Here is a 20579-nt window from a genome sequence, read left to right as displayed (position 1 = left end):
TTCATTGTCAACCGATCTTAACATGGGAGTAAAACATCTGTATGTAGTATAATCTGTGACCTGACCGTTCACGAGCACTTTTTGTTCTTCCATAGGGAATTCACAGGCTACTCCTACGCATCAGTACTGCCAGTCTCATTAATCACCCAGGGTCATCCAGCAATTAGACGGAAACAAAAGCGACGCAAAGTAGAGCACGAAGTGTCCACCACCAAAAGACTTCATGGTTTGGCACACATTTCTTGCCATAGTTTTTGTAGATATGGCAATAACGTTGCATTACGCTTGTCAATGACTTACTCAGACCCCTTAGCACCAACGGAGTCATTTCTTGCGGAACGCGGCAGGGGACAAATTGCAGTATTTTGTAACAGTATTCCAGTTGCACACACAGTCGCACTGGGATTCGCCTCCCGACATGCATCGGCAGCAGCCAACCAGGAAGTGGTCCACGGTAACAATGGGTACATCGTAGATAACGATACAATGGGTTGAGTTACAAAAAAATTGTCACAACAATGGCAGTAATTCAACCATCCATTAGCGAATACATGAATAATTATCAGAATTTGTAAAGGAGAAAAAATTGAAAGGTGCGCTTACAATGTAACCGTGATATCCTCCATTGGTACTAATATGTACAGTGGGATCCATGAGTATTACCGTGCAAATTGTCCATCACCATGTTCGTGCACTTTATTTGACCCAATAAGAGCTTCAAGAATTAAAAGGAAACTCAAAACAAGCTGTTGACAACTTCTGCACCAGCATACATAAATATCCATCGCTTTAAAACACATAGGATGTAAGAGAAATATTAATGAAAATAGTCATGGACAATTTGCACGGTAATACTCATGAATCCCACTGTACCTACCTGTCACATTCATACTCTGAAGAATAATACTATTATAATTTAATTAGCTATGTCATTAATTACTCAAATATACGTACAAGTTTGTTGAATTATCCTTGAAAAGCATTATCCACCAAAAAATCTAGAATTGTAATTTTTTTTTTTAAATTTCTGAAGACATCCAATCACGTGACATGAAAATTCTAAAATCTCCCTCAAAAAATGTGCGTACGTGTTCGAATAGCCAATTAAGCTTCACCGTGAGGATAATGATGACGCCAGGGTACGAAATCACTGTAGATTGGTGGGGGGGAGGACCAGACAGACAGAGTACACCACCCACTCTCTCTATATATATAATGTTATAAAATATGTGTCAATTATTAAATAATCAAATTTTATTATAAAATGTACAATATAATATTTCGACTGTCCTTCATTCATAATTCCATTGCAATTGAAGATTTTAATATACCATAACTGCTATGAACATGAACAATGATTAACGTAACTAAGGGGCGAGGGAGAAAAATTGAGACCCATTAAGAACATAATAGTCTCCCATATAAAATTTATATCTAAATGCTATTGCATGTTTTCTTAATATATTTATATTTGCTGTAGCTGACGAAAGACGATGAGAAATGGAGAAGAATAACAAGTCGGACTGATTTCTGTGTTCTGAGGATTGCTGGGTTCAGTGTCCTTAGAGATGAGGCTCTTTGTTGTCGTTCTTTGCGTATGTTTTCGATATTATTCCAGTAAAGTATATCCGACTCCCAAACTAATTGTTTATGTTTGTTGTTAGAACAAAAACTCCCCGCTCCCCGAAAAGTTTGGTGGGGGGATTTCAGGACAAGATCGTTGGTGGGGGAATTCCCTCTGTCCCCCTAGGATTTCGCACCCTGAATGTACCTTCGTTTCAACAACTTGTGAATGTAGTTCAGAGTTATGTTTACCAAAGTTGTTCGTAATGAGGTATGTGCAGTGGAATGCATAAGTATTACCAAGCATATTGTCCCATATCAGGTTTATACCTTGTTTTACGTAATGGCAGCTTCAATCCTTCAAACAAATTCTCAAACTGCTGACAATTCTGCACCAACACGTAAAAATCCATTTCTTAGAAACACACAAGGCGTAAAGGACCATTTTCCCGGCAATATTTTTTCATCCAACTGTACATATTGAATGTAATGTAAAACATAATTCATAAACATAATTCCTCGTCCAGCACTCTGTTTTTACAAATAGACATTTACAAATATCTAAATAGTGGAATCTAAATGCGGGATGTAAATTATTGCGAGAAATTCTAAACATTTTTTCTAAGAGTATTTACGTGTCCTTTTTGGAAACTAAAAGTATTTTGGATAAAGTGGTTGTTGAGAAACAGTCAAGGTTAATCGGAACTTTTTCAATAAATACATTAGATCCCTTGAGTCCATTAAGATATCCACAGAACACACGTTATTATCCATATTAATTTCAATAAGGTTAGTTCAATTATCAGTTATTTTTATCAAATTTTGAAGAGAATAAAATCTTAAATGTTCATGTCCTTGTTTCTCAAGATATATATAGGTAGGCTACACATATATAACACAAATATTCGCTTGCATCTTGTCTTGTATTCGGAACAACATATATGTAAAATGTGCTTGATGAATCATTTGATTTTAGAATACGCAACTAGCAAATACAAAAGCACTCAAACTTTCCACTTTTTAATCTGGTCTAATGTTTATTGCTTTGTGACTGTGACATTCAGAGACTTTCTACTCACCACGTGAGTGTCAGTTTGTACAATATATTGCGGTGCAAGTGTTACAAGGCAACAGAAGTGTGTCAAAATGTTCCCGATGTTATCTACCTGCTATCATGGTTTATAAGGCGATGTCTTGCTCGCCATCTTACCATGAGCAAACTCTACTTTGCTTGTTCAGTAAAGGCAAGATGTCAAACTTGTACTGTAGTTTTAGTTGTTTACATCTATAGGATAATCACGACGAAAAGGATGTGTGGTGAAATGTTCATGTCTTCACAAGGATTCGTACCTACAACTCTGATTTCGGAGTGCAAAACAAATTGGTGCAATAGCATCAATTAACGTTCTGATGTCATGTGATTTTGACATTGTGTGTATGTGTTTGGAAAAGACGACAGTGTTTGAACAAATGTGTTTACCTTTTTACGAAGAGATGGTCTCTTCTACTATCTGTGAGGATTCTTTTAGTATATTCTCACTTCTTAATGTGTTGTGTTTGTCTGCATATCCCTTAAGAACCTTGCACTTCTAACCTTTCTCCAGGGGCTTCTTAAACCCCTTGTTTTAAACTTACAAGTGAGAAGTTTAGATAAGGGAATATTTCCCAGTGTACATTGGAGGGTGTAAAATGGCGTCGCACCCAACAATTTTAATTCAATCAACCAATAAAACCTTAAAGGCCTTCCGGATGGCGCAGTGGTAGCGTCGTTGCCTTGTAATCAAGGGGTCCCGGGTTCGATTCCCGGTGGAGGCACATAGTGGTTCGGATCCCACTTTAAACTGTAGCTCCAGTCCCGATTAGCCTTGCTGTGCATAAAGTGGACTCAAAACACCAACTCAATCAAATCTAGTTACGGCTACTTGGGTATCGAAAAGACGTTAACGAGATTTACAAGACAGCTACTTCATATTAAAGCAAATAATAACAGGGAACGGAGTTTTTATATATAGTAAAAATGTACACATTTAGTTATTTGAGTTAAATATGGACTTAAAATTGTAAAAATTTATACTTTTAATAGCTAATATAAGACACTACACGAGCTACATAAAATACAATATGCTTACATTAACATTAATTGTAAAAATTGACGGTAAATCATCTATTTTTCGATATAAATGTGTGACCGATTCACGAAAGCTCTTGCATCCATTTACTTCCACGTGGATGTAGTCTGTGTGTGATGACTTAATCCCGGTCAGTGTTTCCAAACACGTGTTTTTGTAACTGAAGAAGGTACGTTTCCGCAAATGGTTCGTGGGGCTATGCGAGAATGGTGTGTGGGGCTACGCATTTTTTTCTAAACCAATTTTAAACTATTGTAATATAAACGTGACCCTACCTTACCTAACCTTACCGGAAATGGTTCGTGGGGCTATGCGTCAATGGTTTGTGAGGCTACGTAGGTATTTTTGGGTGCAGTGGGGTGGAAACGCTGCATGCCGAGTACGGTAGTGAAACTGACCGCCATTTTGCGTTTCACCGAAGGCAAAAAGAAACGAAGAAAACTTACTCGATATGTCGCAAATAGAGCTTATTTCCGTGAAATAAGCGAAATGCCATTTTCAGCAATGTTTCTCAATGCAGGATACGTAAGTACGAATATTCAAAGTAAGCGAACTAGCCGTTTAGAAATGGTTTTACGAAAATTTCATCCCGAGCATTAAGTGGACTTATAACAGACAGACATATACAGGACCCTTCGTCCTGTTTATATGTTCCATGGTAGGCAGCGTTAAATAATATAGGAAATAAATCCAGGCCGCTTCCTTGTGGCCCCCTTCCTTTCACCCTCAGCGCTTTCTCATTACCCAACAAGTTTTTACTTCAGTTTACAATGTAATTTGTGGATTCCCACAAGAAATATCCTTGTCCACATTCTCACGAGCAGCGACACTTGGAGGACTTCACTGGCCGATGCTTCAACGGCTTCTTGGTGTTTCCAGCACACGAGCGAAACAAAACTTCTTTCGAATACTAAAACAACAATGTCTAAACAATTGTTAGACATTTCGTGTCTCTATCCATCATTTATCAGCAACAATGCCACCTTCTCTGCAAATATTTGAACCTGTACACTTTTTTCGAAACAACCGTTCAACTTTCTAAAAAATTATTCACTGTTTCGTTGACGAAAACTACATTTTCAAATGCAATGACAAGAGTTCTTCAAGAGAACTGTAAAAATTGAAGCATAACGAGGCACTGGCGACTAGTTGACTGGAAACCATCAATATCCCTTGCCCCAAAGCTACCATTATTAAAATATTAACGACCATTATATAGTTAGCCCGATAAATTTTAACGATTGGTCTTTTAAAATATATTTACGATGCAGGCAACTGTAATCTATAATCATAGTATATCTTTATGCAAGATAGAATATTCAATTTTTTTTAAAAAAAATTGTTGGGTCCCTGACTGTTTTAACTGTAGACTTTTACGGAAATTTCTGACAATGTACATGGTATATATCAGTGGTTTTCAACTTCAAGAGGTCCGAAGGCCAAAATCATATCCAGCAGTTGATTAGCGGGCCGCATTCTTTTTTTTTGAGGGGGGAGGGGGATTAAAAATTACAAAAATTGTAAGTACTGAACTGAAAATGTAGTACTTTTGCATGACCTAATTGTCTAAAATGAAAACAATGGAATCACAAATCAAAATTGTATAATTACAATTTATTTCGTAAAAACCAGATACCTATGGATGAATTGAAGAAATGAAAAACACGCCATACAAATAAGAATCCATCATAATAGGTGTTCAATGTGAAAATTGAGGCCGATCTGCTATTTTTATCAATGTTGGAATGTCCACTTCAATTTCTGTATTTGAAAGTCTCAGAAGGTGAAGCAGTGAAGAATCTGCCAGTCGGCTTCTGTAGCGGTTCTTGATGAACTTCATTGAAGAAAAAAACACTTTCACACGTGTATGTGCTGCCGATGTCATTCTTTGATCGAATCAATTCTACCTGCGATACTGTTTTTCTTCACAGAGCTTCCGTTCCTTTAGTAAAAATAAAACGTATTTTATTAAAAATACATAAAAAAGGTAAAGGTAAAGTGTTCCCCTGTGCATAGCACCACACCATGAAGGCGTATAGAGGGTGTGGGGGTAACGCCCCACACTTTCTTGATCCGGTCGTGAGTGGGGGTGATGTGATCAGCATCACGCCCCTGACCGCCTTTACCCCCCAGGGTTTCAACCAGGTACCCATGTTATTCGACGCTGGGAGGGCGCCGGGGCCGCTTCCACCGTTAGAAAAGTTCCCGGATTTGAACCTGCCGGGGATCGAACCCGGGACCTTTAGCATGGTAATCAGACGCGTTACCGACTGAGCCACCGCGGCCACATTAAAAATACATAAAATTAATGTATTTTGAAAATTGGCTTCGTGGGCCGCAAAAAAATAAGGCATCGCGGGCCGCCAGTTGGAAACCCCTTGTATATATTATTCCGGTTGAATTCACGAATATCCCTTCCTCTCCCCTAATTTAGTTTAGAATTAAATCATTTATTTTCATACAACGTTACTCAAACTGAAGAAATTTTGTCACCGTTAAGCTACACCATATTTTTGAGCACATATATACTGATTGAGTTATTCGGTTTATTTTACTTCGCTTTTCTGCCACATTTGGCTAATCGCAAAGATGAGGATGAGTGAGGGTATGATGAAATTGATGAAGGGACACTCACGAAAGACACCCATATAAACATACGGAAAACTATTGTTGAAATTGTTCGATGGGATTGTCGGCCTTCGTAACGGTGTTAGATAGAATTCATTCGGACATTTCTTTGCTGAATCGCTAAAGTTAGTGGTTTTCCACCGTTGTCGCAAGAGGATGTCGGGATGGTGCCTTTAACTATATTAACACTTATCCCTATCATTGCATCTCTCACCAGAATCTTTCACCATCTACGATAACCTAATTACACACATAAATGATCTTAATTAAATTAACGAATCAACCACAATGCTTTTGGAACAAATGCATGATGGAATGACAACTCTTGGTATATTTTGTGAATGTTTCACCGTTAGGCAATTTAGCTTTCGTGTTGATTCAGAAAGGTTTTTCGAGACTCGTTCTGAGGTTTTGAAAGTGTTGGTAAACAGCTTGAAAAAGCACACAGATGCCATAAAACTCCTGCAGCACACACAGCGTTACAGAATCTTGTGCATTTTAGATTGGGAAAAGAATGCACTCATCGATGAGAACAAACAAGAGGTGACATGCAGCAACCCAACCAGAAACCCAATTAATCCAGGCCGAGCAGGCTACCAGCGAGGTGTCTGCTGAAGCATTACGCTTCAAGCAAATGCAAACTGGTGTGCGTTATCACGTGAGCGACGCACGTTGCGATTTCTCAATGGAAGGCATTTTTTTTCAGGTTCTGCCACGCGTTATGGCATATTGTGTTGATTTGCTCACGATAAGGCAGGCAGACTGAAACCTACAGCCACGGTGCATCGAGCAAGGTCGTTTACTCGTATCAAGGGGATCTGTTAAAGACCTACACACAAATAAGACGCTTTAAAGTTACTTATCAGGGCTAAAACGTTGGGTAAACAATACTGAAAGCCGAGGGCAATGAACAAAACCTCTATAAACGGTGGGAACAGCCTATACTGAACGCAACTCCAGCTGGCGGCTGGGAAACAGCGAATCACCGATGAGTTGAATTTTCTTCGGCTGAAATCGGGCATTTTCGTTGTTCGCGGGACGAAACCCCTCTCCGCTCTCTGATCACGGCAGGCCTATCGACCGCGAGGATAAAACCTATTAATTGGCAGCCTTATCGTTTAATTACGTCGCCACACGCTTAGCCTTGCTGCAATCCTTGTGTGGTTCTTAGACGGCGTGATCTTTTCCCCATTCGACAAACGCAGGGATTTCGCAAGACGCATGAGAGGAACAAACTCCCCGTTCCCAGGGCGACATGAGTTTTCTCTTTTTCACCTCTGACACTCTACCCTAGATTCCTTATCTCCTTGCCTCGGCACCGATCTGTGTCCTTAGGGGACTTTTGCTCGCAAGGTCGCCACTGCGACGACATCTTCCTTCCCGAAACACCCCCTCCCTTCCAATGAACCTCTACGGAAAATAGACCCAACTCCAAAAGTTTAACCGGAGACACCAAAAAACATTACAATGAACTTGTTATTTGAAGCATGAGTTCTATTTCAAGTAAAATACAATGTATTTGCAACATTTTGCATGAAAATAAATTGTGACATGTTAATACAGTTTAATAAAATATTATTTTAACTGTCAAATTACAGGCCCTTTTACGGCGGAGACATTAATATATTATTATTATTTTAATATTGGTAGCCCGAAACCACCCCATTCCAACGTGGCTTGATGGTTTGTTCTATCTCAAATAGATTCGGCGTAAAAAGAAATTAAAATAAATTACATTGTTCCCTGTGATGTTCGCAAATGCTTCTGTACTATTTCTCTTCATAAAAACTAAGTAATGTATGTACATATCATTCTGTTATTGAATCACTGCTCCCTATCTTGTTCATACAAGTGCAGTTATTTTTTAATTATAATAATTACATACATTACCATCAGTAATAACAACTAATAAACAATTATTGAATGAGTGTCACACACATATTTTATCATTCACTAAAACTCACAAAAAACATTAATTTTTCATCAATGCTTTTTTTGTTTATGCAGGTACATTTATATATTAATTATAATAGTAACAAAAATATCATCATTACCACGGACGTCCGCAGGATTTTTTCCAGGGGGCTAAACAAGTAACATTTTCCCCAAAAAGAGTGTAGTTCCCTAAAAAAAACATTGCATAAATTTGAATTTATGGTGTTAATGCAATAATTAACACATATTATTGTGGCTAAAATGAAATTATATGTGTGAAATACATAAGTTTTGGTTGACTTTCATTTTCCAGGGGGCACGTCCCCCCTTGCCCCCCTTTCCGGACGCCCATGATCATTACTGACAAATTGTAGTGTCACTGGCATAAGTGTCATGAAGAACACACATCCAATAGGGGTGCCCAATACTAACACCAAGTAAATTTTGCCTTCTATGTACATTACTTTTATGTTTTCATGAACAAAAGATGCACAGAAGCATTGCGAACACCATAGGAAACAATGTAATTTATTTTTGTAAATATGTTCAACCAACTAACTCTCTAGCCTTCTTAAACCCGAAGGTTTATGGCTGCAGCAACACAAGCCTTCCATCTGTTCCTATCCTGGGCAAGATCAATCCAATCTTGTCCATCCCTACAGATTTCCTTTAGGTCCATCTCAACGTTATCCCTGCATCTTCGTCTTGACCTTCCTACAGGTCACTTACCATCAGGTTTCCCAACAAGAATCCTATAACAGGCTGGCCGCTCTAGGCCATCGGTTTTCAAGGCGAACTTTCTAAAAATTCAAGCGTTCAAGCAGTTTCAAATTTCAACCTCTCACCACTCACCCAAATATATCAACAATATTCAGGGTCTGTGTGATTCCAATGTATCCAAATATTCAATTCAATGCAAGCTATATATGTATATTTAAATATTTAATTTCAATAGTGAAGTTTATATTTGCCATTTCATATCCTCAGACCAGAAATACATCTACAAGCACAAGTAACAAATGTTACTGGATATACTAATCTACGAAAAATTGTTAATTGTATAAGAATTTCAAACTCAAATTTACGTAATGAACTTCACGATATCTTATCTTGCAATGTCAGATTGTTCCGCTAAGAACACGAACAAAGTAAACGGATTGAGGGAAATCTTTTTCATTTTCCAAGCAGCTTTCTTTACCCTCGCCGATTAAAATAAAAGCTACACTGCGAAAAACTTGCCTTAAGACATTTATTAATATGTACAAATTGAATGGGATTTGGAATAATAAATGTTGAAATTTTTCAGGTTCAGGGAGAAAAATGCACGCAGAAATCACGCATAATTTCCGGAGCCAACAATTTATGCACATTAAAATGCATACGAACCTTGAAGTAAGCGCGCAGTGGAAGATTTCCGCCTTAAAGGTCTACTTATTAGCTATGGGACAGCTATGCTATTCGAATGTACAGATACAACACATATACAACACTGTTCCAAATTATGAGAGTTTATTGACATAATGTGCAAGCACAATTAGACTACATAAATAAAGATTGTTCGATGATAAACTCGCTGAAATAAACATTGTCTTATCACTTGGGCCAGTTTGATGGATATTAGTTTAACTAATTAATAATAATGAACTAAATCTGTCTTTTGACTGTCAAGTCAATTCTTCAAATAGTATAGACGAGAAAGATGATGAACGAACTATAATCGAGTGAGTGAGTGCAAGATCGAACTTAAAACATTACGGAAAGTACTTATCCTTCTCCTCCATATCGTGGTTCCTCGGACACCTTCACAAAGTGTCTACCTTGAGGAAAACAACTTCCTCTCTGTGGGTCAGAATCCAAAATGCGCTGCCTGAAAGGCTGCACCGAGGCTTCCTTATTGCGTCATTGCGTAACCGATTCTATTGACCTCTGGTGGCAAAATGAATAATGATTCCATCAATCTGGCACAAATGAAACAGAAATATAACAGAATGACGGCTCCGCGCACACTACGGTCCATAAATTCACGCATAATTCCAGGAATTCAAGGATTCCCATTCGTGCCACATGACCTGCCCACCTAAGCCTTCTTTATTTAATTATTCTTAATATCTGGACATGTGTAAAAATGTTCACAGTTCAAAAATGAAATAAAAACAAGAGGGGGTGAGCCTGACAGCCCCTCTCGAGTTGACTTAGATCCGATAAAGCTGTCCTTTCCTTTACGAATGTCGGGAGTGCATTGATGGTATTCCGTGAAAGTCTTACACCTCGCTGTTCTCACGCCAAGTGAAAAAAAGAAATATTTTCAAGGTGACTGCGAGCTTTTTCCATGAAGTCATTATCGAAGTTGGTGGATTGAAACAAGACAGCAATAAAAATGTGTGTCACTCCTGCACGCACGCACGCACGATACTATTTCGTCTCCAAACGCTTTCTGCCCGAAAACAAAGAACGAGAGAGTCACGACAAATGTTCAGACGCTTGTTTGTTCTATGCGAGTTTCAGGTATTAAAACTTGCTGTTTTCGTTTCTGTGGGTTTGGTTTTTATGTCTAATTTAAGTGCGTATTTCAGTGCGTATGCGTGGTACATTAAAAAAAATCACGTAGTTTACATGCTTCATTCTACGAGAAAACCTGAATGAACTGAAAATAAAGATCAGCACGTGCGTATATTGTATACCTTCCCGATGGCGCAGTGGTAACATCGTCGCCTTGTTATTAAGGGATCTGGGTTTGAAATCAGGTTCAGGCACATGGTGATTCGGGTCCGACTTTAAACTGTAGGTCCAGTCCTGATAAGCCTATCTGTGACTTAAAAAAAAACTCAAGAAACGAACCAATTTGGGTGTAGCCGACCTCAAGATAGTATCATACATAGGGATGTCATTAGAGAGGGGCTTGGAGGGCACTGGCCCCTCCGTAACTTCCACTTGCCCACAAATTTTCCAAATTAAAAACCAAATCTTAAAAAAAAACTTGTACCGTGGAAAAAATTTATGTCTAGCTTTTTTACCATTTCGGATGTAGCGAATGTTAAATATGAATGTAAATTTAATACATATACGACTACCATGTATTAATGAAAAATTAATATAGCACGGGAATTGTTAGCGAGTGTTCCAATGAAGACGCGGGGACCGCCTTTATGGCAATGACCCACTGTTGTCGCGTTTACCTACGAAAGAACTCGCGGTGAAACAACCTAATAGGACTATTGCTTGGGAAACAACCAGAACCGTAAGGAAAGGCGGGGCAAGCGCCGCTTGCGTTGTTTTTTAAAACACTTTCGATATCTTAAGTTCGTGTTTTTCAATGCCTTTATACACATTACAATGTTATTTACTATAAGATATTTACATTGCAGAATTTTCATTTCCCCTATTTCCTGTTCTATTGGCTTGAAACATAAACCGGCTGCACCCTTGACGACGCTGGGCGATGTGGCACGACTGACCGCGTTAGAAGAAGAGGACTGCTCGCCTTTCTCCCCGCTTTTCGAGTGACTTATGCGGTTCTTGCATGGACACTGTCTGTCCCCGTCCACGAAGAAAAAAAGGCGAGGGCAAGCGACACCAAGACCGCATCTGTGTTTGGTAAGGGTGTTGGAAAGAATTCGTCCACACTGGCCACAAGTGTTGCTAACTTTCCAGAATTTTCTGTGCATCCGTAGCACCACCTAACGCAGTACGATTTTCATGTTTGAAACTCTATAGTAATCAACAAATTACATTATGAAGTTAGCCAGTCATCACCAGTCGTATGATATTTATAAGAAATATGTAAGAAACCGAAATCCGTCCGTTTATTTAAGATCGAAACTTTATGCTAATAGGATGTTTATTATTTTCAGGGTTAAAAAAAACGTAATTTAATTTACATTTGCCCTCAAATATCAAGTAAATCATTATTTTCTTCATGGTTGAAATTTACAAGTTTATATCGAGAGGCTGTTTTTCTTCTTTATAAACCGTGCAGCGAAGATTTGATTTTACGGTATGTATGCACTTCACACACTCAATCCCGATACTTCACCATTATGCACATTATTGTAAGTAGGGATGTGAGTAGGCCTATATTATATTTGAAATTGTTATAATTAACCAAAACGAAAAATTAATCCATCGCTTGCCTATCACGAAAGGTAACGGCACGCCCTTGGAAACAACCGGCAACATTAAAATCCCTCCTCCCCGGAGCAGTCAGCTGTGATTGCACACCAGGGGCCTCCCAGATGGCGCAGTGGTAGCGTCTTGACTTACTTACTTCATCTTAATTCCTGTTGTTCCCTGTGGAACATAGGGCATCAACAAAGCATCTCCACATGGTCCTACTGGCGGCAATTCTCTTCACTGCATTCCAGCTCTTTCGTTCCTCCAATAAGTGGGGGCTGGCAGCTAGTATGATGGGTAGTGCCAACGTGATCAAGAAATCGAATAATTTTCGCTAGCATACTATGTCATAGAAATCTAATGAGAGAGGTAATTTTAATGGAACTTTGTTTACTAAAATTGCAGACAAAAATTCAGAGTTTCTAAGGTTGGTTTATTTTACTTCGCATTTGTACTACTTTTGGCTAATCGCGAAGATAAGGATGAGTGAACACTCACAAAGAAAAACCATGCCCAGGCCGAGATTCGAACCCGCAATCCCTGGCGTTGTAGCATGCTGTGCGGAGGTCGGCCAGAGTTTCTAGGAAATAAATGCGACTATTAAAATTTTGACGCCTGTCACCTTTACCATTTTTTTTATATTTTTAAATAGAATTGATGTTTAAATCTGGCGTGGGACAGCCAAGTTGTTTAACTTTTAATTTAATGTCGTGTAGTACCTTGGAAAACGGTGTATGTAATAATGCTCTGATCTGACTCATCTTTACTAACTACCCTTCCTTTCACACAACATCGGACACTTTCACTGCACTAAAAAGGAAAACACTAAACAATTAGAGACACCGAGTCGATCACGGTATTCTCGGCTTGTTTTGTTTATAATTTTCAACCCCAGCACGGCAGACGGTACATCAACGGTCGGTGTTACTAACAACTGGAATATGATTATCTGCTAAATGAACTGTAGATCTACAATTTTTAGAATTCAATGCAAGAAATTGAATTATATTTCCAAGTATAATTCTTATACTGATAGATTTTCAGTGTGATTTTATACAAATATTAAAGTAAAAAAAAGCCTGGTGATGCGAATTCCCTTTGATATTTAGGCAATTCTTTTGTACAGAAAATGTCTTCAATGTTGTCAACGTCAGTTGCAACACGTGAGTGTCTGTGTGCGTGAGAGCAAGGGATATATCTTTCCTTAAGGAAGAAATCGATAACAAAAAAGTCTGGATGGCTCCTTACACGCATCTATCTACATGGTTATATAAATTTGGGGAAGATATTACGTTTGTTCTTGCCAAGTATGCAGGAAATTACTTCTCCAACGAGTATTACAAATCGGTCAGGATTAGTCACTTCTCTGTGAAGTGTGCAAATATGTCAACACAATGCGAAAGCTCTCGCGTCGTGCCAGCCGAGAAGCGGCACGGCTGGTTGTCTTATGGCTACCACCTCCTCGCTCGTTAACTGCGGATACTTTTTCATGCCTCCGCGCATGCCTCTGCGCTTAGGCCAGACTAAGCTGGCCCAGAGCAAGTGAGAGAACAGCTGGGGATGCGGCGCAGGAATTGAGGCGGCCGTAAGCTGGAACTTTTACGAGATTAGAATCTCCTCCTTCGTAAATGTATTAATTTAACTATATTTTGGCAAAGCAAGTGCTGTTTCTTTTTCTGAGGGTAGAGCCATGGCACGGCGGCTCTCCCCTTAGAGCCGCCGCTGCCTCCAATGCTTCAGCGTGAACAGATCTTCGCCACGTCTCTTTACGCATCCCTTTTCCTTCTTCCCTGCGGGTTCCAGTCATCCGACAGCCTCATTGTCCTTCCTCAATGCATGCCCTATCCAATTCCATTTTCGCCGCTTTATCTGCATGGTCACCTCGGTTTCTCAATATTTTCTCCAAATTTCTTGGTTTTGAATCACTTCTGGCCAAAATATATCAGGGATCCCGGGTTCGATACCCGGTGGGTCCAGGAACCCATAAATTCTAATGGGTCCTGCTGCTGGACCGGAACCCTTTTGTCTCGCACAATTTGAATTCGGTCCAAGTTGCGTATTGTTACATTGAAGAAAGGTTCCTGGACCGAATTTAAATTCTTCCAGAAAAAAGGTGCCTGGACCGAATTGAAGTCCATTCTGGAAAAAAGTTCCTGGACCGAATTTAAATTGATCCGGAAAAATGGTTCCTGGACCGAATAGAAATGCTTTAAATATGAAAAGGTTATACACTGTCTAGAACTCATTTACATTTGCAGATTCTTCTCTTCCAGTCAGGGATGGAATTTATCTACAATTCGTAGACAAGGATTGACCGATTAAAAGTTGCCTTCTAAAAATGTCCGCGAGTACTTTTACACTGGCATGTCACACGGCGGTTGCAGAAACCGTATTGCGGGAAATAAATCATGACGCTGTTGTTCTCTCGTGAGCCAGGTTCAAAAACTCCCTTGTCGAAGAGTTATTGTACATAACGCAATGGACTATATTACTGTGGCGTCACACTGAGTTTAAACAAATCCGTCACGTGTTGCTCCGGCATCCGATCCAGGAACCGCAGCCAATAGGAGCCGTCGATGAGGTAACGTGAGGCTGCTGTGTTCCCAGCAGATATCACAACACGGGCGGAAAATGTTGCTACAATCAAGGGAAGAAACGCGCGCGAGAGAATGGGGCTACATGGAGAGTGGTAACGTGACTGCAGCGTTTGCGTTTCGCCCATTTCTACCTTGTACCTTAGATTCTCGAGACAGCCAGCACCTGGATTAGTCCTTCATGCTCACAAGTGGATAATTGTTTATCGTCAGGTCCGTATTCCATCCAAGTTGCGTATTGTTTCATTTCAATACGGAACTTGGACCCTATTGAAACTTATTCAGAAAAAAGGTTCCTGGACAGAATTGAAATACTTTACAGTTAAAAAGGTTCTTTACGGTGCAGAACCCATTTACGCTTACTGATTTTCTCTCCTGAACCGGAATTGGATTTATTTAAAATTCCTGTACCTTTAACAACCCTGGTTCGGATCCCACTATAAACTGAAGGTCCAGTCCCGATTAGCCTTGTTGGTACGGCTGCTGCATTATAAACTGTACCACTCTTCGTGAACACTCCCAGTGCACCATCAGTTCCTTGGACTCGGCATATTTGTCAGCGAATACAAGTCTTGGCAAATCTGGCTTCCTCCAGACAAGTCCCGGAAGCCGGAGTCACGTGTGGTGGGCGTGACTGTTCCGGCTGGAGTCTGCCGTGCTCGCTGGCCGAGGAGAGGAGAAGGTGCGACGAGGTAAAGGACCCTGGTTCCCCTGACCCCGGCAGAAGTCGCTCGCCCGTGAAAACGTGGTTTGCCTATGCGATTGCGGGGCGAGCTTTAATTGCAGAAGGCCGATCGCTTCGGCAAAAGTGTCCCGATGTGACGGACAGATAGAAGGGCAGCGAATGCACTCGTCACGGATGAGACTCTCTGCACGTATGATCTTCGGGTGAGGTGGCAGGCTCACGTGGTCGTCTTTCCTTCTTGAAATCCAGGCGGGACAGGGGTTAGGTAAATTTCTTATCGTCGGAAAACGGCTGAAGTTTGCTAGTTCATTTAATTTGAATATTCGTACTTACGTATTCTGCATTGAGAAACATTGCCGAAGGTGGCATTTAGCTTATTTCACGGAAATAAGCTCTATTTGCGACAAATGGAGCAAGTTTTCTTCGTTTCTTTTTGCCTTCGGTAACACGCAAGTAGGGATAAAAAGTCAGTTCACCAACAGAAAGTGGTGCTTTTTTTGCAACCTTAACGGAAAACATCATAAGGCAAACGCGAAAGTGGTGCGCTCGTGTATTTTTCTTAGTCTAACTTAACCTAAAGCAAGTTTGCCAGCTCCTAACCTTGCTTTTAGGCTTGTCTTATGTAGTTCCAGTGCATAAAACAATGTTGCCAACCTACTGGGCTCTTGCCATAGCCTTTTACGATGGGGATTTCTAGAAAAAAAATTTGGGGGTTGGCCCACTTAGGACCACCAAACTTGGTATACATTACCTAAATCGACAAAGGTAACAATATGTTTTACTATTTTTATTTATCTCGAACCGTTCTCGAGATATGCTCCACTGACGAAATTTCGGGGGTGGGCCATATTAATCGTAGCGCGCTCAAACTTGGTATGGGTATTCTCAACTATCATAAAATGTTTCTTCGAAGTCAAAATCGCGGTCTGTTTTGATCTATCTCTTACCGTTTTCGAGATATGGTCCATTAAAATTAAATTTTGGGGGTGGGCCAACATGGTTCCCAGACAACAACTATTGAAAGCATCATATACGTAGTGGTGATTGACGGGTTCACCAACATCAAGAGTAGAGGCACTTAGCCGGTTGACAGCCCTTAAGTGGGGCTCAGTGTTGCCAACCCTCCCCAAGAAAATTTCACCATGTGATATTTTACAGGCGAAGCTAACCTACAAATAGGAGTTGGCAACACTGACTAGTTGCTTCTCAGCGTCTTGGAAAACGTCTTAAGACAAATATCTTAATCTTTAAGAAAGTCGACTTCCGGTTTGTCAATTCCGGTCTGTCAAGAAAATTTTCTTAAGACAAAAATGGCAGTCACAGTTTTACTACCGTACTCGGCATGCAGTGTTTCCACCCCACTCCACCCAAAAATACCTACGTAGCCCAACAAACCATTGACGCATAGCCCCACGAACCATTCATACATAGCCCCACTAACATTTTCCGGTAAGGTTACGTTAGGTTGGGTCACGTTTAGGTTAGAATAGTTAAAAATTGGTTTAGAAAACAAAATGCGTAGCCCCACACACCATTCTCGCATAGCCCCACGAACCATTGACACACAGCCCCCCAAACCATTTGCGGAAACGTACCTCCTTCAGTTACAAAAACACGTGTTTGGAAACACTGACCAGCATTCACCGTGATTACGTCATCACACACAGGCAACATCCGGCTGGAAGTAAATGGATGCAACAGCTTTCGTGCATCGGTCACACATTTATATCGAAAAATAGATGATTTACCGGCAGAATTCAATGAACGATGTGAGAAAACACTTCCCCGAACGTCCACATCTTTTGGACAATCGCGACGCTGAGCATGAATGCTGATACATAGGGTACCCTCCGCCCCCAAAAAAGTGTTAATGTAGCTTTACTGAACATTTTATTTGATCTACCTCCCCCCACCCCCCACCCCCCGATAAATTCTTCGTTTCCTTCATCTTACGGATTAAATATGGTTCAGAATTTGTAAATGGCTTCAATTCCGGTCCGGGAGAGAAAATCAGCAAGCGTGAATGCGTTATGGACAGTAAAGAACCTACCTGTCTTTAAAGTACAGAGTGATCAAAAAGTCACGCAACCCATGGAGAGACTATAAAAGATATTGGAAATGGCCACCATTCAGTTCCTCGCACATGTGCACCCTTTTGATCATGTTCCTGAAGACCCTCTGGAGTGTATCACATGGAATGTTGTCCACAGGACGTTGAATATTCGTATTCAGTTCATCCAAAGTGTGTGGATGCGTTACGTAGGCCGCAGACGTCAGAAATCCCCAGAGGAAAAAGTCCGGCGGAGTGAGATCGGGAGACCTGCGCGGCCATAGTGGCTTCGTAATGATGCGCCCAGGTAACACAGATTCAAACAAATGTTACATGGGTTGCGTGACTTTTTGATCACTCGGTATTTCAATTCGGTCCTGGAACCTTTTTTCGAGATCAATTTAAATGCGGTCCAACTTGGACATTAACCCTTGCTGTGAGGCCTGTTGTTATTTGGAGAACCCACAAACATACAGGGTGAGCATAAAGTCTTTCCCTGATTACAAACTTTTATTGCTAAAGAACTATGCTAGATACAGACATGTGGTTTGTTGGAAATTGTAGCTTAACTCATAATGTTTTGTTATCAGTACACTTCAGTACACTTCGACATGTGCTCCCTTTGTTGCCCTTATAACGTCTAGGCGATAATCAATTTCTCTCCATGTCTTTGCCAACATCTCTTCAGTCACCGTCTCTATAGCACCCCGTATTCGTGTCTGAAGATTTTGCATATCAGTAACTGGTGAACTAAGCACTGTGTCCTTAACGTAACCCCATAAAAAAAGTCAAGACGGGTTATGTCCGGCGAACGCGGTGGCCATGATATGGGAATCAGATAAGAATCAGACAAAACAAAGGAATGGAAAACAAAAACTTGATGTATTGCACTACTTATTGCCATAGGTTTTATTTGCCTATCTACCGTGGAAGTTGAGATATAAATATTCATAATCAAGGAAAGACTTTATGCTCACCCTGTATAAAATATATGTGTGTGTATATAATCGATTATTTCGAGGTCCAACCTTACAAAAGTGCTTCATAAATATCGATATAAAAAGAATGAAGCTTTAATCCGAATGTGTGAGGTTTCACATGCACTCGTGACCTGGTGTGAATGTTGAACACAATCCATAAATAAAAAATGTCGCTACATGATTGTTGTCTTACCTTGAGCAAATATCCAGATGGCTTTGAGGCGTTCGCTACGTAGCAGGAATAAGAGCAGCTGTTTCTCTATCCTTACGTCATCATGACGAATACTCTCACATGTCGAGACAATCTGTAGGAAAATAAAACCTACATTTAGACAACAATTTCTGAAGCTCAAATATTAATTACAATAAATTCACAATATGTACAAAGATGTGGTTAAAAGTAAATTTTCTTATTGTTACATTCACGAAAAGTTCGAAAATGAATACTTTGAAAATGTATAATTTAATATACTTACTTCTTGAGAATACAATGTGACTTTATGACGTTTTGGTATAATGTTACAATTTCTTAAACTCTCCTGTTCGTATTATATGATTTTTATATTTTTCTGTTGCAAATCAATCGTTAGGACGGCATAATAATGCATAATCAATCAGACAAGACTTATTTCGGCTAATGTAATCTTCCCGATCAATTTGCCAAAATTAAATTAGACTTTGGTTATATATTTTATACATAACCAAATCGGAAATCATATTCTCTGACCGTGGACCAGCAACATTTTCAATTTGGAGTTTACAAACTTCAACCTCCTGTCTGTGTATTTTAATACAGTAAAACCTCGTTAATCCGGACTAATGGGGGGATAAGTTGACCAGACCTAAAAGAACATTAGAAAGTGCATTAAAACTCCGTTTATAGCAACAAAACATGTTTATTATGGTGTATTTAAAGGGCATAGGCCTAAATACACTATACAGTACAGTAACATGTAAAGCAATACGACAATGCAGTGCTTCTAGCCACATTTTAAACTTCGCATTCTGCTTTTTTTTCCTTTTGCCTGTCCGGATTAAGCGAAGTCCGGCTCATTGGGATCCGGATTAACGAGGTTTTACTGTATGCGTTTGTCTGTGTTACACATATAAAATAGGACATTCCATTTTAGAACAGACCATAAAGTTCTCAATTTTTAAAATAATATTTGCATAACTTTGCACTGGCAATAGAAAAAGCAATATTCACAAAATAATGTTGATCTTCCTTACAAATTTTATATCTATTTTCAAATAGCTTTAATAGGTTGAAAAAAAACATGTTCAATTCAGAAGCAATTTCATTCTATCGTTTTGTACTAATTTTAAACAGTTTTTACTTTCTTATAAAGTTTTCCAAGAGCACGGATCAAGTGGCGTAACAAGCCTTACAATGTACAGAGTGATCCGTTTGAGATGTCAGAAAAATAAACCGTTGTCTTCAGCTGCGTGGCGGCAGTAGCATGCATGCAATAGTCGAAAATTTCGCATACCATACGAGCGCTGTTGTGACGTAATCACCACCTTTGTTACCATGCACAGTAGCGCCGCCATGTGGCTGAATTCGAAACGTACATCCTTTCTGCTTATATTACAACAAGCTGCTCGGAGATACGTTCATTACCCTCTTGTGTATAAAGGTTTACTTTTCTGACATCTCAAACGGATCACCCTGTACTATAATAGATTCACGGTAATTTTGATAGGGAGATAATGTTGACAAAATAACCTTTTTGAATGTAGCTTCGAAAAAGTGATTCTTTGAACGACAGCATCTTGCTCCTGTCAAATTATTTGTCGGGGTGCAAGTGATACAACTCGGATCAAAGGATTTAGAAGGGTACAATGATACCCCCCCGCCACCGTCTTCTGTATTGTTAGTACGGTCAGGGAAAAATTACTACTGTT

General features: G+C 39.8%; 1 protein-coding gene across 2 annotated transcripts in view; it reads right to left on the bottom strand.

Annotated features, from left to right (window-relative positions):
• Positions 1-20579, bottom strand: part of LOC145982073 (uncharacterized) — a 249948-nt gene that overhangs the window by 84799 nt on the left and 144570 nt on the right. For both annotated transcript variants that reach the window (XR_014441018.1, XM_083115665.1), the window contains exon 2: positions 18868-18979. The gene's annotated coding sequence lies outside the window, so the exon portion shown is untranslated. The remainder of the gene's footprint in view (positions 1-18867; positions 18980-20579) is intronic.

The sequence above is a fragment of the Lepisma saccharinum genome, chromosome 30 (assembly GCF_977018435.1).
Source record: "Lepisma saccharinum chromosome 30, izLepSacc3.1, whole genome shotgun sequence".
NCBI classification, from domain to species: Eukaryota; Metazoa; Arthropoda; class Insecta; order Zygentoma; family Lepismatidae; genus Lepisma; species Lepisma saccharinum.
The sequence above is the reverse complement of the archived record's forward strand: the minus strand, read 5'-3'. Positions and strand labels throughout refer to the sequence as shown.